Below are 22462 nucleotides of genomic sequence, written 5' to 3'. Positions count from 1 at the left end.
AAATTTCACTCTTCAATATCCTGCCAATTACGCAGTTAAGATTCGCTGCAGCGTCACCTATTCATTCAGTGGCCGCCAGACTTTAAAATTTTGAATTTTGCATCGAAACCTCTATGCATATCAGTTTGTGTCCAATTTTCCTCACTCCTTCTTCGTACGACGACTTTTTGCCGAAGAGTGTATAACAGTCGAATATTCTTTATATCTTAATCATAAGGGTAATAAAACAAACGTATATTAACATTAATTCTTTAATGGGGAATCATCAATAAATAAATGGATAATATATTTGTATTTTAAATATTAGTAGTACAGCCATTGTTTATCGTCCTTAAATTACTATTTATTTTTTTCCTTGAGTTAAATCTCTGGGGAAATTTCTATTTACAGATAAGCGGAAATAAGGTGGATAATCAGGTAACCAAAAATTGAGTGTAATTTGTAAATCGTTACTAAAATTTATTATGTTTCCGTTTTGGTTTACTGGATCGAATTCTGACGAAATCGCAATTGATGTTTTACGTTTCTTAGTCAAGAAAACCAAGTTGTACCTACAATGAGGACTGAACGAAAATGAGGTAGACGATTACTTATCACCACTTGGATTAGTCGACTGAATCTCGTGCCTGTTTCCAGAGGGTCAAAATGTAAGGCATTATCTCATTCGGAGTGCTCTCTGCAGTAACTGACTACCTTCTTCAAATTTAAATTTCCCCCTTCCTTCTCTCTAGCATAGATACATTAAATGCTTCGCGTTTGAATACATTCTTCATGCGTAAAAAACGTAGACCACTTTATGAATAATTTAAACGTCCTTCTGAGAAACAGAACTTCAGATTATAACATATTAATGGAGATGTATAGGCTTTTATTTACGAAAGAAATTTACCAGAAACAGCAAAGTAAAGAAAAATGCATAATATTGTTTAAATTTGACATTATTCATGAACACTGCTGACATAGAGAAAAGCATTCATGTCGGGCCCAGAGTGTTCGAAAATGTGACTTGTAGGATTATTTCCTTAAATATCGATTGTAAATGTATAATTCCCGTAATAAATTGTCTAAAAATAATGGATAAAATATTATAAAAATTGTCTCAGCATTCTGAGTGGGACGTGCTGTCGTTACAAGGAGGGAGGGGGTGGAAGACCTGTGCACACTTAAGAGTGCCATCATAAATTTCTGCACTTTTATTTTAGTGATTAAATTAGAAATATTCATCCAAGATTAATACTTATTGAACAAAATCAAGAACAATATTTAAACAAATTTCACTGAGAATCAATATTTAAGGAGATAAATCTTATAGTCACCTTTTTAAGAACATCGTGTATACGTATTAAAGATGTTGTGTGTAATAAACATCCTAATTCAGGACTGCTTGAACTATAGACGAACATGTACTTTTACTATATAGAAACCCTTACCTTTAGTTCTTATTCGTTTTATTTCTAACATTTATTTTTCTAGTTTAGGATTTTATGCAGGTTATCGAATCCTTCTTAACTGACTCAGTTCTAGACATCGCATAAGAAAAAATTTCATTAAATTCCCAGAAGTAGACGATTGTCAAAAATCTATACTTTTATTAACATAAATTTTGACTATTGTCTTCAGTTATATTCGCATAATATTGATTGTAGTTAACCTAGTACATAATTGATTGATCGATTTATTAAAGCAAAGCAAGCGAGGCTCTCTGCCTAACAAAAGCTTTGCATAAGGAAAAATGTGAGTAATCAGAAGTGAAATTTTACATCATTTTTTACCTTTCCCTTGAATCTAAACAAAATATATTACATTCAAATTTGAACACGATAAAAACAAATACGTTAACCTGTAACATGGTGGACAGAGAAGCCAGATTACATCAACTCACAAATATTTCTTTTTAATATTTCCTTAAGATTTCACACATATATAACATATGTCAATACTAGATTATTAAATCCTTTCAGAAGATATAAAATCATAAATAAAAGCGTTCAAATAATGAGTTTATCCCTAATCTTAGAATATGTTACCATTTATAAAAATCGTAAAACATTCATAAACATTTACATATATAGTTATAACCTTTAAAATTCCCAGAATTAATTCTCTGAACTATCTGTATGAAGGTGAACTTATAAAAGCAGTCTTCAGCAGCTCCGGAGAATGATAAACATTGGGGAAACACTCCACTCTGAGCAAAAGTACAAAGCCCTTTTCAGAAAGGAGATATCCGCAGCACAGCGATGCTACTCATTCTCGAAAACCCCTTGTATTGCAGTGGACCCAGCTCTTTAATACTGAATATATCAGTTTCGAATAATCTGTTCTTAACATATCAACTGAATCATTCTGCAATTGTCACAATGGAAAGACGAGACTCCAAGTCTTTCTCCAGTTGGAATCAAAGAAGATACTAAGAAAATAGTCTCTTCTTAAATATATGTAGACTGAAACATCACATCAATAAATCAATCGCTTCTTAAATATCAGCAGACTTGAAATTCACATCGTTTTTGCTTTCATCTCTTCTTCGTTCTTTTCTCCATTTCCCATCATACATTTAATAACCCTCTTGAACACACATTAGAATAACAGTCTCGTTTAGTTTATCATCAGTAAATCTTTCCTCATCTCTCAAATTAAACTTAATTCATCACAGCACTCCCCATCTCTCTCTCTCTCCCTTTGTATCTCTTTTTTTTTCTCGTCATTTCTTGTTATTCATCGCGCCAAAACTCCATCAGAACATCATCTGCAAGTCTATCTCTGAATCAGTCACCTGCAAGGCTGCACCCTTCAAGTCTACTGTCACACCAAAATTATTCGATTCTTCTTCCAAGGGATCGAAAACAAAACAGTTAGTATTATTTAATCTTCCCTGAATTCAGACTGTTACACAACAGAAATACCTTTATGAAAGACCTTTCTAAGGAAAACTTGAAACGAGCTGACTACATGGGTTTTTCACGTTACAGTCGCAAAAACTACGAAAAGTCCATACAGTCAAGTTTGTTCGTCGCGAGCTCTTCTAGTGACCACTAAAATCTGGAAATTCGACCGGGTTCGGCCGTGGCCTTCGAGAACAGTCACGGTTCGGCCCAAGTTGAAACGCTGCATAGACGGTTTTCATGGTTTTCCCCCTGTGTAACGTGAAAACGAGCGAGTTTTCCTTATGGAGTCCTCCAAGAAGGATTCCATTTCTTAAGGCAGATAGCCCTCGTGCACTTTTCCATATTCAAATAACCTAACCAAACGTTTGCCGCGATTTGAATTCCGGTTGAACTAATAGTGTTCAGCAGTGTCGGTCACTGGTGGGTTAACCTATTACTTGATTTTATATTTCAATTTAGATTTGAGTTTATGTCATCGATGGTTACTCTTTCCTTCAACAGCAACACACGAATTTGCAGTAAATATTTGAGACAGTGTACTTCCAAACGCTGATCCTGCAGTAAGAAATAATTTAAAATATGCTGATAGGTAGAAAAATATACTTCTTTTCTTAAACCACCACAACCCCCCCCCAAAAAAAAGAAAGAAAGAAAGAAAAGGAAAAACTTGCAAAATTTAAAGGCCCTTTTGTACTTTACTTTCATCTAAAATTAAAAGAGCTTATGAATCTTCTAACACCTGATCATTAAAATGCTGTTCATCTAAAACACTCACATTGCATTAAATTTCTATTCGAATCATAAATGTTAATTCACAAAATTAAGTTCTATCACGGACAGTATCTGCCATCTTTCCATTCTTGATGACTAAAAGCTTCAAAGCCATCCATAAATTTATATCATTCTGAAAGAATCCAGGCTTACTCTTAGGCTTGTCCGATCTCTATTAGTCACGGACTTGCTACTTTTTAAGTGATTTTATGGGAAACGTTCATCATTTCATCTTCTTTTGCAGTCCTATATCATACCTACGCTTTGCAGTGCAGTGATCGATTTATATCTATTAATCTATATTAAGTGTCGTCTCACTGGAGTTTCAGCTCTCGAGGTTTCTATTCTCAAAAGTTATGAGGCTTCGAATGCGCCTTTTTTGTTTTGTTTAGCTTTGCTTCATTCCTTTAAAATGAAATCCAGTGCCTTTTGATTTTGAAACACAATTTGATTTTGAACAACTCATTATTTTTCAGAATTACTTTAAGGAATTCAATTTTCTGTGTCCGAATTTCTGAAGATAGCATGAGATCTCAAGTGATAAGTGAACTAACTAAAGAATTCATTACACTTCTATCGAGAATAAATTATAGTTATTTTTTATTAATTATTTTTCTTTCCTTTCTTAAGATTTTGCTGCATATTTTTTAGACGGAGCAATAACTCGCTAGTCAATCTAAACGTCTGAAGAACTTCGAACCAATACTACACAATTAGGACACTATAAGACTACTATGTTTACATTAAATAAGCATAAAACTATACAAAAACTAAGATACTCCTCCTATTCAATCTCATGTTATCAGTCCAACAATTTATACACTGGGTTTTGGCTTTCGGGGAACGCAAAATGAGTTGTTCAGGCAATACTCTTAAAACTAGAAACATTTCATCTAAAAAGAGATCGCTCACCATAATTATTGCAAATTTCAAACAACTCAAAATATTTTGTTTCAAAATCAAGTCTCTGAAAAAAGTATACAATCTACTAAAAGTACCCTAATATGATTTTTAACTCAATGTTCATAATCTTTGTGCTTTTATTAATTAATTAGAAGTAAATTGATAAATTCTTTAAAAGTCAAAAATACAAGTTGATTATTACATAATGTAGCTCAGTAGTATTTAACCACCTTCCAAATTAGACTGATACTTTCAAGAAATCTAATACTAATCGGCTAATAGGTCAGTCATTTATTATGTTACCATAAGCACAACGTATTAAAGTTGAGACTAACTCAGCTTTAATACTTTGTTAAACAGTTAACTAAGCTCATTGCTGACCGAGTAGATAAAAACCTTTGAACACAGGTTTCAGTTCTCAGCAAATTGGCTGCATGAGGTTTTCTACACTTTCCTCATATGTTACATGAATACGAGTAAGTTCCTCTTTGGAAATCCTCCTCAGAGGCATCCTTCCTTTCTTAAGCAGATAGCTTTCTGATGCTTTGCTATTATCAGTTAGCGAACAAACAATTGGTTCATTAATAATGGCAAAGTACGGGACGGCGATCTTCCTTAGGAAAGATATCTTCTCTTCTGATGTACACAGCTCATATTTACAGAGGAAAATTAAAAAAAAAAAAAAAAAAAAAAAAAAAAACCATCGGATATTATTATTTGATTTTAAACGAGTTTACAAATTTTTAGGAAGATTTCAGTAAAGAATTTAAAAAAAAGCAATTGATTTGGAATGAAAATTTCTGGCAAGATCTTATTAACTGAAATGGGAAATATCGTCTATTATTTTTTAATTTATTTTTCTTTCAAAATGTCGCACTTAAATAAGCTGTGGATTGAACGATATGTTTCTGCGCTTTCCGAAAAGAAATACTTCTACTAGGTAATTCAAAAACGTTGTAAAATGCATGGTATTAAAATTTCGAAGTGTAAAACAAGCAATATTATTTATCGGAAAGAGAAAAACCGTGTATCATTGCTTCTACATGGAAAGAAGACTCCAGACGAATACCCTAAAAATGTGCGTACTGTTTCTAAAGTTAAATCGTTCGTAACAAGAGAAAATCCGCCGAAGCAGAAATCAACTGCAAAATCTTTAAATACGTCTGAAGCAACAATAAATAAAATAACAAGATTTACAACCGGAAAATAGTTAAAAACATAATGCTAACCAGCTCTTGCCGAGGTATGTGGTTTAATGCAGAATAAGTTGTAGAACCCTATATGAAAGCTTATTAAGGAGATAAATGGAAATACATTGTGACCCTTGATGAAGTATGGGTTAACCAAAGTGACTGGGGGAAAATGTCCCTTTCCCCCCTACAAAAACGAATAGAGAACAAAAACAACAAAAAAAAAAAAAAAAAAATGCACGAATTTGGTTCTGTCAGTGCAAAATAGTTTCAGTAAGGGATTTATGATTGTCGTAGGATTCTCTTACAATTGGAAATTAAAAATAATAAGAAAAGTGGAAGAAAATGTTAAAAATCAACTCAACGTACTATCAAGAGAAAGTTTTACCTCCGATATTTACAGAAGAAATTCCAGTTCTTTATCCCAATAAATTACAAAGAGTGAACTTCATCAATACAGAGCAACAAAATATACTTCAAAAAGTACCAATGTATTCCTTGAAAAAATAAAGACTGATACAGGTATTGCATATATATACCTTTTGAAAGTATCCCTGAGAAGTCCCCTGATGCTTTAATATGGATTATTGTGCATTTGCGCTCTTGAAAAAAGCTCTTTCTAGGCCCAAATCCACCACAATTGATGGACTCTGGAAAGTAGCGCAAGAGTAATTAATGGAAATCTGTAGCCAACTAACCGAGAGATGCAAATAAAGCACTGGAGATCCCTGGAAATTTTATGAAAAGCTATTCTATCATGGATATATTGATACAGACTTGTAGTCCAGGGAGGGAAGCTATCAAATCAAACATTTGAAAAAATATTCCCTCTTTCCCAAATTAGTTGCTATATTTAAATACTTTTGCACTGATAATTGATACTGATGATTTTATGATTTCGTTTGAACATTTTTCAGAAATTTCAGGGTGCTACGTTATCAATCAACAACATTTACTTACCAAGTATTACTTCCTTAAAACAGTATTAAATTAGTTAAAAAAATTCCAGGGTTTGCACATCTTTAAGGCACGTCCCATTTTATAAGGACTCTTCCACCAGTAATCGCATAAAACTATCTTCTAGCTAATGAACTGTGAATTCAATGATCTTTCTCCTACAAGCTGTCCTCTGGACTTACGCTCAGAGATCAATCTACAACAAACGCTCATCGAAACACAATACAATAAGACAGCCAGAAAACAGCTTGCATAATGCAAGCTAATCGCGGCATATAGCGATAGTTGGAGTTGATAATCTTTCTCGTGTATACGAGCCAGTTTGCCTTAGAAAGTCCTCCACGAAGTCATCCCACCCCTCAGACACACAACCCTCAAGGCTTCGCCATAATCACATAAACATGATCTTTCTGATATACTGGTGGTAAAATCCTTAGAAAATGGGGCTTGGTTGAAGAACGTGCGAACCTTGTAAATTTGCTGCGAAATAATTGTTCCAAAATAAGTGCTATATTTGTGAAAAGTAAAAACTAAGAATGCAAATACCAAGTTGTGATAATTTTAATCGCCCATAAAACAATTTTAACTGATATATAATTTTACTGATGTCAATCTACCAAACTGCATCGAAAGTTATTTATGACTTCACTTACTTTAAATACAGCAATTAATTTGGGATAAAATTTTCGACCTAAATGTAGCAACTAATTTAGGGCGAAGGAAGTATTTACATTTTACATATTAATTAAACGGTTCTGAAATCGTAAAAAATGTGTGAACACATTCTTTAAATTCACGACTCTTAATATATCTTATTTATCGGCTTCTCCAACGCCTTATTTGCATCTTTCTATTATTGGAAAGTTATGCAGATTCACAGTGTTTATCATGTCATGATGCCCAAATTCTATGATTTAACAGATTGTGAATTTTAAAAAATAACAATAAAATATTTAATAAAATGCGTACTTTATCTCTAAGATTTTGAATATGAATGTTCCACTAGATTGACGGTGTTACTATAAACTACGTGAACTAATAAATCCTATTGTAAATTAGTGGGAGGGGCCGATATTTATTAATTGTCTATTAAGAACGAGTCAATGTCTGAATTTTCTTTTAATCTTTATCTGAGATTTCCATTTACAGTTTTAAAAACAATTGTGAGAAAACTGCCCATTTAGCACTGCACTACAAATATTTGAGTTATAATTTAAAGATAGGTGGAGAAACAGAATAAAAATAAATAAATATGTTGAATAGGTGAAATATTTACCTTATATAATTTTTGGGGAAAATAATGATTCCAGTTTTCTTCATTTATTTGTTTATTAAAAATTTGATTGCCAAAATCGGTCGCAGAACTAAGAAAAATCTTTTTCAGGACAATGAAGTTGTTATTGCATTTTAAGCTTTTAAAGCTGCTTCACACAGTGAAGTAGTTAAATATGTCTCGTAACTCACTTTCAGCCATAACACTAAACACGTGTTTCCTCAAAGAAAAGAAAGCAAACGTAAAGAAGCAAGCGAATACCAAAACTACAGTTTAGAGTACCACATTCTGAGCTATAGTATGAACAAGACAATCTAAGGCAAACAAAACTTCATCGGAAACATTTTGCAAGCTACTTTTAGAATTCTCCTGCTGTTAAAAGGAAAGGCTGCTCTTTCGCAAGCGGAACGTCGATGGATATGACATCATACTTGGGCATTTGGCAAATATGTTGCACCCTTTTATCAGATGTTAGCATGCAATTATGCAACTGAATACAAGAAAGCACACGAGGGTTCACTGTTTAAAAGGAGTTAAGATGAATTAGCCAGTGCTAACGTTACGCATAAAGAAAGACTTAAAAATAAAATACGCATATAGCCGAATAGTTGGCAAGTTGCTTACCCCTTGAAACACTGGTAGTTCGCCCAAGGTTCTATTCTCACTGGTTGAACGTGATGATTGCATAAGACTTTCGTAGTTTCCTTTACATACGACAGTCACTCTGAAATTCTTTGGGATGCAGCTAAATGGTACAAGTTAAACTTAGCAAATCTTAGTAGTTTCCTCTAACACCAGTGCACTTTTGTAAGCGAATTTTCCAAAAAATTTAAACTTTCAGCGCTTGAAACCGATGAAAAATATGCTTTTATAGCTTCATCAGTCTCACCTTCTGAATGAAAACGATGACCACGTAATTTTTTTTAAGATTAAAAAATAGCAAAATCAGGAGAATAGGGTGGATGTTGTGTTTTTGTTCAAGAAATTCGACTGTCAATCTTGCTGAATGAGAAGATGCATTATCTTGATGAAACACGAGCCCTCTAATACCCACTTTTTCAAGATTTTCTGTACTTAGTACTATCTTTTGTCCTTCTAATTTCTTGGTTTTGAACAGCCCTGTGCATATAAAGACAACGGCACATAACTTTTACGTTACTAGATGTCGTTTCACTATTATTGGTTAGAGGTCATCTTCGAAGACCCATAATTCACTTTCTTTAGGCGGCTCGTAAATCTTAAAATAATCAAGAAGCAATTACAAATCAATTACTTCAATTTAAAATTTTAAAAGCAATTGTTTCAGTTTTCTTACATCTGGTTGTAATAACATAGCAGCTTTGAGAATTAGTAGCTAGAAAGTCTGTGTTGCCACACATATTTTCATAATTTAGTCTGTTTTGTGAGATAATTTTTTATGTATTCATGCCAGGTTTCCGCTTTGCGCGCACAACTTAAAACATTCTGATGTATATTTTAATATATTGTTTTTATACCATCTGAGGAAATTATTTCTGTATTATGAATCTTACAAGCAATAAAAGTAGCGCACAACAAATTTTAGTTTGGCATAATTTTTATGCAAAATTTGCGCAACATATGAAAGAAAAATATGGATTTCTAATGTCATCTGAATATCTGAGTTTTAACAATTTAGAGGGATAAATAATTCTTTGTAATAACCATGTTCTTGCTCTGATATTCAAATTCTTCTAAAAGAGGGGGGGAATGCAAAATACTAAGTTGTGTAATTCATAGTTTTCTTAACAACCCGTAGCAGATTAACTTCGGCTGCTAAGGCAAAGTTTGAAATAGTTCGGTACGAATTCTAAGTCTCATACACTTGGAAAAACCCTCTAATTTAAAACAGTGCAGTTATAATATTACTCAATACGATTATTAAAATCTTATAAAACTCTTAACGTGTTTTGCTAATGTTACTGAAATTAGGATACACAGTAAAATTGGATACAATTCTTAGATAAATTTACAATGTTGAGAATATAAAGCAGGAAACATTGGCTGAAAGCTTGATAGCTTTGTATTTCTGAGAGCTAAAAAAAAACACAGTAACTGTTACGTGAATATATTATTATGATTTAGAAATATTACTTCCAGTCATTATGCATATAACTTAAGTTCTTACCTCTCTTTAAATCTACACGCTTATTAATGTATAATGAATTTAAAAAATATAACTAAACAGATGCTTTTATTGATTTTGCTGCACTTATATCAAATCTAATTTAACTTTTGGGACACATATGTTCATTAAAACCTTAACTATTACTTGCTGTGAGCCTTTTATTACAATCTAAATACACCAATCTAGAGATTGAGAAGTTTCACCTCGCCGAGAGCTAGAAAATTCTTCCTTGAGAAAAATTTCTAGCCATTTAAAGAACTCCTGATAACCTACAGACAAACGTCATGAACGTAGTCTGGCTTAGTACCATCGAGTCTTTTTGGAACAAATAACTGAAATGATAATTAACGTTTTAACACTTTGTTCAGTCAAAAACAAGGGGAGGGGAAACGGCTGCCAGTGGCTTGAGAACTTTCATGCAACAATCAAATTCCATTCACAGCCCAGCATGCACCGTATGCTAACTTAAATATAAATTCTAGACTAAATATAGATTGCGAACTTAAATATAAATTCTTTCACCACTTATTCCGGAAAAAAGCAACACAGAATACTGTTAACAGGTAGGGTAGATATTATAACTCTCTCTTAAGTCCAAAAATAAGGCCCGTTTTCACTAACCATACAGCTTAAAGCTGTAAACCTAAGCTTAAAGCTGAAGTATGTTCACACTTAAAGCGGATTCAGCAAAATGATGTCAATCGCCAAGTTTCAAAATGATTTAGTCCTTCCTTGAAAACTTTCACCGGCTTGTTTTGCCTAAGGTTAGAGCTCTCTAGGGAAAAATGGTTCATATTCACATTACACACGAGGAAAACCATGAAAACACCAATGCAACCAGCCCATTCACCGGAATTAGCTCTTCGACCAATGGTAGGCACTCTCACCAGATATACCTGTTTTTAAGGGATCTAATGTATCCCAAAAGAAATTTTCTCCTGCTATCACAGATGATTTGATGAGACCATAGACTCATCAAATGACATAATGACATTTGTCAATTCATTTGATGAGTCCATAGATTGAAGTTGTTCATGCTACATACATATCCTCAAGCCAGTCCTCTGCAGGAGGAGACATTCTTCTGATAACCAAAGTACGGAACTATTGCATTAAAATACAATTTCATGGCACCAGACAAGGCGTACGCTTGATAATGCTCATTCAGCACATACATACGAATATTACTTTTACTTCTGTATGTAAAAGTTCTTTCTAGATCCTACGCTACAATTAATTTATATTTATTTTTTGTCTGAAATTTAAAGTTTGGTACATGTGAGACATTTCTGTTGGTCACACATTCTAATTCAAATTACACTGACAGCTATACATTAAATTCTTAGACTGACATTTCTTTCAAATAATTCTAATATGCTTAATTAATCATTCAATAACTTACTTTTAAACTAAAAATAAATAAATTTTGAAAACTTTAAAAAAAAATACCATGCGGGACAAAATTTGAGAATAAATAATAATAATTTAGTGTCTTTCTCTTATTTATTAAATTTTTCTTCGATGCATGAGTAAAAATACATATACGTCTGTATGTAAATAATCATAAATTTTTAAATCTCTTACTACAGCTTGACACTTAATAGCATTTCGATCCTGATAAAGTTTGTAGCCTTGGTTAGAAATTATCTTCATCAGTCAATCGGCTTCGTTTCTTATTATCTTTCGTCTGGGGAAAAAAAAGCTATACACATATAAATGTATTCCTAAACAGAGCGATTATTCTTAGTACAAAAATCCAGAGCGTTTTTGAGAAGTACAAATAAAAGTTCATATGATATGTGTCTTCAAATATTTGAATAAGATTTATTCATGATAATTTTGTATTAATGAAATAATGATATCATAAGTATAATGAAAAGTATCAATTTCTGATGGTAATTCATGTTCGTTTTTCAACAGAAATAAAAAATAATACAAACTCGGAATTCAAATAATTAAAATTTTGAAATCTTTGCAACAAATACACAATTTAAATGTCTTCCCGGGCCGCATGAAATTGCTTCGGAGGCAGCCTGCGCCCCCCCCTAGTTTGAGACTACTACCATTTTTAGTATTTCAGAAAATAGGGAATGATTACAGGAATGTTATTATACGATGGCTGGAATTTTAAAAATAGTACCAATTTACTTACAACTGGCATAAATGTGATTGATACCTTTTAAACTTTTACCGTTCTCTGGTATAGTTACGAATGTTGTATGTCGCTTGTTGCCAGCGAACTGAATGTCCTATGTACCTGAACGTCTGTTCTGCTAGTGATTCAAATAAAGCAGTCTATTCCTGAAGAACCTCTGCAGCAGTTCAGAAATGCATGCTACAAAGTGGTCTATTATCTAAGGAATCAAATCAGAGAACCTGGTTCCGGGGAATATAAGGCATGGTAGAACATTTCTTAATCCTGCTAAATCAAAAAATCTACTATTGGTTGCGGTGCATGCACTCAGGCATTTTTCTTTAAAATAATGGAATGATTCTGAGAAAAATCGATGCTTATTTTACAATGCTGCTCACAGGTTAAGTTCCAAAAATTAAGAGCAATACTGCACATTGATGATTTAAGCTTGAAATAGGGTATGCATTAGGAAAGAGCCATCACAGTTCTATACCAGAATCTAACTTTCACCATGCTGGGTTCTGACAAACTTCTTTTATACCAACATCTAATGACTTATTTCGACTGATATTTCAGTTTTGGCTCGCATGTCAACAAGCTAATGATACGGCCAGTGAGAGCTTCTCCTCTGCTCTCATAGTGCTAAAAATGAGTTTAATCAGCATCTTACTGAAGTGATTTTTACATTTTTCTCGAAACAGGGACAATTCTCCAGGTTCAAAAATACCAAGGTTATAACAACGTTAGACTATCAAATCACACAAATAATTTAATAAACAGGGTACGCGTAAGGACAAAACAATTAATGAATGATCTTTCAGAGAACATCATAGTTATCTCTCAGGGAATTGCTGATTTCTATTTTCTCTCCTCCTCTCATAATACGTGTGCATATTTATCATTGTAAAGAGCATTTGTGGTCAAATCCATTAAACCACCAGTGGAATACCTTTAAAGGGATATGACTAGCAATTTTAACAAACAGTATATGCAGATCTTTAAAGCCAAAATAACTAACGTCAATAACGTTTCGAAGAATGTCAGCAATCTAAATTGAGTTGAAGCAGCAGAAATCTCACATTAAAAAGCAATAACTAAATTTACTTTGGCTGCAAATGCCTGAATAATTCATATAAACAGCAAAAATATATGGCACTGCTTGCTATTTTATTACATGCCTCCGAAAATAGCTTTTCAGATTTTGAAAAATTACCAACTGCATTTTAGTGCATTTGCTACTCAACAGACATAAAACTCAATAGTCAAACTACAAAGAGAAACTTGAATTACAATCAGATACTCAAAATAAAAGAAAATTTATTTCAATTATCTTTCATTAATTGTAGCAAATTAAAGAAATATTTCTAGTCTTTCATGAACATTCATCTTCAAAAGTATGTATACCTGCAAGCAATCGTTTCTGGTACAAAACGTTTAAGAAAAATTAGGTTCATACTAAAATATTGTTATTATTTTTTATGGTAAACATCTTTTAGATTAAAACAAATATAATTATATTAGAAGCGGAAACAACGCAAGTTATATTGTGCCCTTAATAAACATTAAATTCCAAATTTGGCATATTTTTGGTGCACTCTTTGCATTGTTGGATGTAGTAGCTTTGAAAGATTGGACACATTTGATTTACGTAGCTAGTTCTGCAAACTGAAAATCAAACTATTTCGTACAAGTTAAATTAGAAATTGTCACACCTCTGACATGAGGCATGTATGATGCTTTATGTATATATAATACACATATGCATTTTTGGAATCAAAACCACAAGTGGGCTATTCCCCAGTTCTGCCAAGATCACTTAGGTTTAGGATGATGATATATCTCTTTTCCTCTAAATCGACTTTTCGAAAGGATTTTACAACTTGACAGATTTTGTGACTTACAAAAGCACTATATCTCACAAGCATCTTTAAGCGGAATTTCAAAACTGAGTCTAATATCAAAGAATTCAAGATGCTTTTGCTGACTACCAAGCATTTGTGGAAAGTGACTACTGCTTTTCCTTCACTATTTATCCCAGGCATGCAATTCCAATTATAAAGTTCACTTAACAGAGTAGAAAATTTGAAAACATCTTCAAAACTGGACATATAGAGGTTTCAAAAGCATAAAATATAACTTATTTTATGTATTCATACTATTAAATCTTTCTTTAAAGCCAGTTACAAAATTAATAATTAAACTCGGCATAACAGCTCTAGTGGGCCACGGCCTGCAGTGCCCCGAAATCTACTTTCGTGACCTTGGGCCCCGGAGTGCAAAAATTAACACAGAATCGTTAATCACCGAATGAGCCAGTCTTGTTTTTTAGTTGTTGTATGCTTCTGTGAAATATTTAGAAGACTTTTAATTTTGGTATCCTTAATTTTATATGCTTTACATTTTGCTTTTAATAATATAGTAAACCCATCGCTAACGGGAGGGTTAAATCAACACATTGCGCTTTATGGCAAAATCACGTCCTGCAAAGTTTAACTTTCTATGGGAAAAAACAGGTTTAGGTACAGTTCATATTAAGAAAGCATGTGTAACTTATACAAACCTAAATATTATTGTATAAAAGGGAACATTGAAACAAATGTTAGCTGAAAGCCAAAGCAAAAAAAAAGAGCCCTTCATTTCGTTCTCTAAAAGTGTTCCTCGAAATCTGTTATTTAAAATTAGTTGCTACTGACAGAAGAATTTCTCCGTGGACATTTATAAAGCCTTTAAAAAATTTTCTTCCTATCAAAGACATTCCACTACTAGAGAAAACATTAATAAGTCGTCATTCTTCCATTTTATCCTTCTATCAGATACAATATTGCTCTGATTTTCAAGAAGTTCAAGAAGTTTTTCAGTTTATTTCTCACTTATAAATATCGATTTCAAATGATTCCAGGATGGCTTTAATTCTTGTCAATGTGGTTTGACATATATCAGCCAAAATAAAACAGCATTAAAGTTTCTCATCAAGGAACAAGAATCTTATGTCCGAAAAGAATAAATTATGAAATCCTCAACAGCTAATTATAGCTGAAAATTTAACTAATTGTATTTTTGGGTCTGCAAGATTTATCCAAAAAGCTTATTTTATTTGGTGAACTGGAGTTGCTTGACGCTTTTTTAGTCAAAGATTTATTTTAGTTAATGACTTTAATCCATATTTTCCTAATGCCTTTAAAAGTCTATTAACTTAATTTTTCTTTATTATTGCTGCAGTCAGACGGCACTATCTTCTCCTTTGCTTTTAGTATGAATATGGACTTGGTTTCTCCTTTCTTTGCTCCTAATGAAGAAGGACTTACATTTGTCCTCGAAATCAACAGACTTAATTAAAATATATGCTAAACACAAAGCTGGTTTGCTAATTTTATATTAATTGAAAGGTTTTTCTATTACTGCTTAATAAGAAGGTACATGACACAATTATTATTTTAAATAGCTGGCAATTTTTCCACGGGGCAATGTCTCATGCAACTCATTAAGCGTTTCGCAGGAAGGAGGGCAAAGATTTTCAATACCTCTCATGAAGTGTCATATTTTAAATCATTTGGGTCAATATTTATTACAAAACCAGACAGCTTGTAGAAACTGTATTGCACCAGATGGCGCTGTGTGCGCTTGAATTCCTTGGACTAGTGCAGAACTTGGATGACTGCGAAAGATGTAACACGAACGCAAAACATTAACTAAAGTTTATATGTGCTTCTCTTTGCTGCAAATGTATTTGTGTTGTCAAATAAAATCTAGAAAAAATGACAAAAGGCGAGAATGCGTCTGACAGATAAGCGAAATTTCTTCATAATTTATTACTGAGTTTTAGCGACAAAGAATGTACATGCGTATTTATACAGCTCTTAAGCCTATTTTAACAAGTCATTTAACTTCTTGTACATTAAAGACTTCATCTTCATTACTATTGCTGCTGTTATCTTTAAGCTGGTGTTGCAAAATCATCCACTTCCTCATTTGTTATTTCACGATTGTCATTCTCGATTAATTCTTTAATTTCTCCTTCTTCCATACCTGAAAATCTTTTGCCATCTATTGCTTTTGCAATTTACATGATTTCCTTGGCTTCATTTTCATTTGATGGAAATCCTTTAAAACTGTTGACAACTTCTGGCCAGTGCTGTGGCCAGCAAGCATTCCCTGTTGATGAATTCACTTGTTCTCAGGCGAGTTTAATCATTTCCATGCAGTGTCTTAAGCTAATTACTTTCAAAATGCCATTAGTGTGCTGCGCTTTATTCACAGAGATGTAAATATGCCCGACATAATAGGCTTTGAATGTTTCTTGCAATTGGTTGGACTAAGGGAATGAATGATGTTTGGAGGAAGGACTAAAATATTTTTTTGGGAATGCAATATTTTGAGGGCTTCAGTATCGTATCCTGGAGCATTATCAAGAATTGCAAAGATTTTAAACTTCTGGTTTTGCTTTCTAAGCAATATTTGACTTCTTCAATGAATGCATTTTCAAATCAGTCACAAAAGAGGACTACTACAGAGTAACCGATGATTTAAGTTCTCGTGTTGTATAAATTGGAGACAGTTAAGATAAGAAGTATTTGCAAAATTGTGCTCCACAAGTTCTCATTCAGCAAGTGTTTATTGTATGCGAAAAGTATAATCATGTTTCTAATTGGGCTTTTTGCTCCATGGGCACCATACTAAAAATAAATTTTACATTTTCAAAACCATTCATATAACCATTCTAACTGAAATTTCCCTCATAGAATTTTCTACCTTATTTAAAGAAATGTTTTTAATTGTCAGTATTTGCCAGAATCAACTGCTACAGAAACAAAGGTAGTTTTTCTGAATAACCTGATGCTTTTTCAGAATTTTATTATAGTTTCTTTAGAGATAAAATTTAACTTATGAAAGAAGAAATCTATGTAGAAAAGTAAGAAATCACTTAAAACACATAAACAAACGAACGTACACGAGGCCATGTATTAATGCTTTTTCACCAAGATATAAAACGACAATAAAAATTATGCATCAAATGCATAATAAATAGTGCAAATATATTTATAAATGAAAATTTTCTTGATTATATAAGTAATCATCAACAAAGATGAAAACTGAAAAATCTACCTATAGTTAAGATACAGAATATGTAATTTTGTCTTTCACTTATGAAGGGTATAGTATTAAGCGGAAAGAAAAACATGTGCAATTAATCAATATATTTTATTACAGCATTATTTTTCTTTTGCATGTGCATATAATACAAAATATACAGTACAATGAAAATTAGATTAATGCATAAAAGTATATTTTCTGCAATAAAACTTAAAAAAATAACTGAACTTTTAAAAAAACGGAAATAAATATTTTCTCAAATACTTATGAGAAAAATTTTTGAGTGAATTTTAAAGGACACTCTGCAATGTACATGAACCCATGTTATTTTCATGAAAGGTAAAATATAATACACTGCCCATTTTAAAGTTCTGAATATCACAGTAGTAGTTTGGTTCTTAAAATATTACACTGGTGGGAGAAAAGATTAACCACACAGAAAAATGAGGTATTCTTTAGCATATCCGACAACTGCTACGTAAAACAAATAAATGCTGATTCATACATGTAATGCCTCTTAATGACAGTAACAAACTTCTAGCTTAAAGATATCTGTTTCAAATACTGAGTATTCAAATATTACAAAGCAAAACTTAAGTAACCCAAGTGAATTTAAGTTCAAGACAATTAGCTAACAAATATTATCTTAGTTAATAAGCTTCGTTTATATAATAAATTATACTACTATCATTCATTTATCATTTACAACTGCATAACAGAAATTATTAGCAAAAACTTTGTAAATTTTATTATTGCAACAAATTGAGAAAGCTTCGTATCAAACTAAAGCAGAAATTTCTTCATTAAAAAATAAAAATACCTTTTTTACCAAAATATATATAAATCTAATCTGATTACCAAAAAACAGAATAAAATATTAATTAATAAAAATGATGATATAATTTTCTAACATATACTAAGTTTATTATAAATTTTGTTTAATTATTGAATGCAAGTCAAAATATTTTCAGATTTTAAACTTAATAACTTTGGTGATTAATGATTATCTTTGCCTTATTCATGTTCTGAGACAATAATAGGATTCACATACTTTGCTTTCACTAGCTACAGGAGTCTCATTTCATAATCTTTTTATTAAGTGATGATTGCATCGGAAATGATTAACACAACACACTTCACATAAACTTGGCTCTAAATAAGCTATACTGCTTACCTCCATACAGCATACAATGGTTTCCCCAATATTACACAAAAACCAGTGAAAAATATCACAATACTTTTTTGTTTATAAGCCTGCATCACATTCTCTATGAATTAGTAAGTTATTGCACATACTTCAGCATCCCAAAAATGTATTTTACAAAATATAGGTAAAAAATAATAATTCTATATCTGGCAACTAGATATATTCGGGGGGGGGGGAGGTATTGCCTCTTATAATGCGGAAGACATGAACTGAGGTTTGCATTAACTCTCAAGTGAATGCACTACAATATATTTTGGTACATGGTGTATACAATGCATTACTAATGTATGACACTTAAAATTTATTTAAGAAACAATGTGCCAACATTAAAATTTTAAATACAACAAAAGCTTTCAGTAACAAATCAAAGTTTACATAAATCACTCTAGATGCACTAATATCAGCACCCACAGGGGGAAAAACATTAAACAACTCAAAAAATGGACAAGTATACCCACACCAAGAGTATGGAATATTCTGAGGGGGAAGAATTAAATACTTCTTCAAGTGAAATGTGGAGGGGAATAAGAACTGAAGAAAAATTTAGTCACTTCCAGAGTTAAAAATTCCAAACACCAATCATGGGGTGAATATGGATTGTCATCAAACAGAAGCTACATATATACTAAATATCAGTAAGCCACAGCAGCAACTAATATTCTGTTATGCAGTCAATTAGAAAAATCTCAAACACTGCTAACTTTAACTACACTGCTGACTTTAATACTGGATATTCCTCACCAAGTTCATAACTGTTTCTTCTTCCATCAATATGAAACAAAAATACAATAATTTACCTAGCTTAGGAATAAGAAATGTTAACACTGCAAACGTGTTCATATTCAAAATTAAAACATAAATGCTAAAAAAAAATTATATGAAGAAGAACCCCAACACAAGTCATACAACTGCAACAAGTATTCTCAGCTTTTCTTCCAAATAAACAAAGTGCAAAGCCAAATAAAGACACCAAAAACAAATTCCATTTAACAGATCATATAGACTAATGAAATCAAACATCAAGTGTTTAAAACTCCAAGGCAAAATGTTAAAAATTTTTCAGCATCATGACTGACAAAAAAGTTACTTTTTAAAAAGCAAAATATACACAACTTGAAATACAAAAAACAACAAAAGAAAAATATCCTCTGAAAAATAAAATTCAATATTTGGAAGAAAAGATTAAATGATTATAAACTTCTCTTTAAGAAACACTAACAACTGCATATAGTAAATAAAATAAGTCAAATCTCATTTTGTTGTTAATAATTGGAAATACAACAAGTATTTTTCATGGATATATTTACATTCTGATAATATTCTGTTATGAATATATACATAAATGATAATGCACTGAGAGAAAAGAGTTTCAATCCGTACTTAAGTCTGAAAAGAGAAAAGGCAGGAATTTTTTGCTAACATAAATTTTAGAAGGCCCCACCCAAGGTGTTCAAAGCATTTAATAATAGCCATATATAGGCTACAAATAAACTTGCCTAAAACAGTCACTCCGGGAAAATATTATTTCTTTAACAAATATGAAACTATATAAATCTTGGCTATAACACAAGATTTTATGTTAAGAAGGATATTAGCATAGATTCAAAACAATACTATACCTTTCTTTCCATTAAAAAATATACTTACGTTTACAAACATATTCAGAAATATGAAAACCAACATATTACTTAAGTGTATCCATACTTCATTATATGTTTCTGAAAACATACACAGAGAAACTACACATGAAAATCAAAGAAACTGTTACTTAGGCGCTTTTCAAATGATGCTAAGAATCAAACTCTTACACAAATTTTCTGAATGCTACGAATTAAATCGTTTTGACAAATGCCCTGCAATTTGGTAGAAATCTTTTTTAATTATGTAAAAAATTCTATTCTACCTGCATTAAGAACAGAAAGGATTTGCATGAAGTAGAAAACTATATTTAGCTAACTGAGACAAAAAATATATTTTGGAGCTTTTACAGATTTGCAAAATAAATTCTAAAACTAGATGAATTTAGAGTTAGACTCATATTATAAACTGGAAAACAGAGGGTGAACAAGTTCTGATACTATCAAATGTAATTTTCAGAATGACTGCCAAAATAAATTTTATTAACAAAAATAGGTTGGTTAAAACAGAAACATATATTTAAAGATATTATATATTTTCCTAGACAGAATTTGGTCATTGATCAAAACTCAACAGCTAAATTCTTTAAAAAATTTTCTTGAATAAATTTAATTGAATTTAAAATATTTTTCTTTATGATACCTTTCCCAAAATTTTAATACAGGGAACACTGCAATATATAAATAAACTGCCTTCACAAAATGTACCTTTCTTGAAAGTTTTTTTTATTAAAATATTGAGATAAATTATTAACATAAATAAAAATAGCTGCCAGATTATAAATTAAAAATTCCAAATAATTTCAATAATGAAATTCAGAGGCCTTTACAATACATGAATTTGTGAATTAATTAGAAAAGCATATTTTGCTTTAAAGAACTTAATAAAAAGATTACTTCTTTTTCAAAGTTCTGAATTATGATAGGGCAAAAGTAAAAGGATTCGATAATTTTATTGTTGCACTATTATTTTGGTACATTTGCACATTTTTTAGCTCCATTTAAAGACCAAAAACTGAAAGTAAATACTGACATACATAAGTTGATTTATTCCTTTTTTGTCATTTTACACATAAAATTTTAAGTTGTGTAACACTAGGCTTTTCTTTTCAGAATAAATGATATCTAAACATACAGAATATTGTTAGAAAGTTCAAAACACAGCCACGCAATTAAATTCTTTGATAGACAGTATAAACGTAACTCCTGCAAAGTTACATACAAAATTCAAAAGAAGAAAAACATACCAAAGTAAAACATAAAATTAGACAAAGCAAAACTTGTATTTGGTAAAGATTTTAATCAAGATTATCGATTTCTACAACAAACAGGTGCAGATCCCAGCAAGAGGAACCTGTATCTGTCTGTCTTCGAAATCAATAGTCTTCACTAAAATCTATACACAAAACATAACGTTGTTGCTTTGCCTAATTTTATATACAGTACAAAGACTGAAATCTGGACGTCCATTATGCGGAATGATCCGGACCTCAAAACCACCAACATTTTTCTCCTAGGTCTTATGCATGTGCATTTGATTCCCCCCCCATGCATAATAAAACATCTGGAGAGTACCGACTCTTAATTTAACTTCGACACTAAATAAAATATCTTATTATCGAAGAAAAAAACATTTTAAGCATAAATTTATACGATCAGTAATTTGGCTCCATTGCTGCATATCTGCTTTTTTGGCACACATCTCAAACTGAAACATTCCACACAGATACATCGTTGATCTGACACCAACCTGGCAAATCATTATTTATTATATTTTCCTTTCATCACCGCATGTTTATCAAAACGTGACAGCTTGAGTAATGACTCATGTAGCGATGCCTAAACAATTTTTTATGCTAGTAATTGAATAATAAAGGAGTATGGTAACCTTTTATGTTGACATTACCCTTGGCAATGATTACAAATTTAAGTTAAATGCAATAAAAATGTTGACGAGGAAAATTTTCTTTCCACATGCTAAAAATAGATTTTGTTGATCATACTCATAGACCCAAAGATTACATTTAGGGCTATTTGAATTAAGAATAACTGATTTGTTATTCATATAAACCCAGAACCAGTGCCAGGGCTCATATGGCCACATGGAGTCACAGAATTTAGGACCCACAGAGACTGCATCAGGTGGTAAGATATAAATAACTTACATTTAGGGCTATTTGAATTAAGAATAACTGATTTGTTATTCACATAAACCCAGAACCAGCGCCAGGGCTCGTATGGCCGCATGGAGTTGCAGAATTTATG

The sequence above is a fragment of the Stegodyphus dumicola genome, chromosome X2 (genome assembly GCF_044657685.1).
Source record: "Stegodyphus dumicola isolate Sdum_Otavi_A_Nest chromosome X2, ASM4465768v1".
Taxonomy (NCBI): domain Eukaryota; kingdom Metazoa; phylum Arthropoda; class Arachnida; order Araneae; family Eresidae; genus Stegodyphus; species Stegodyphus dumicola.
This window is presented reverse-complemented; position numbering follows the sequence as displayed.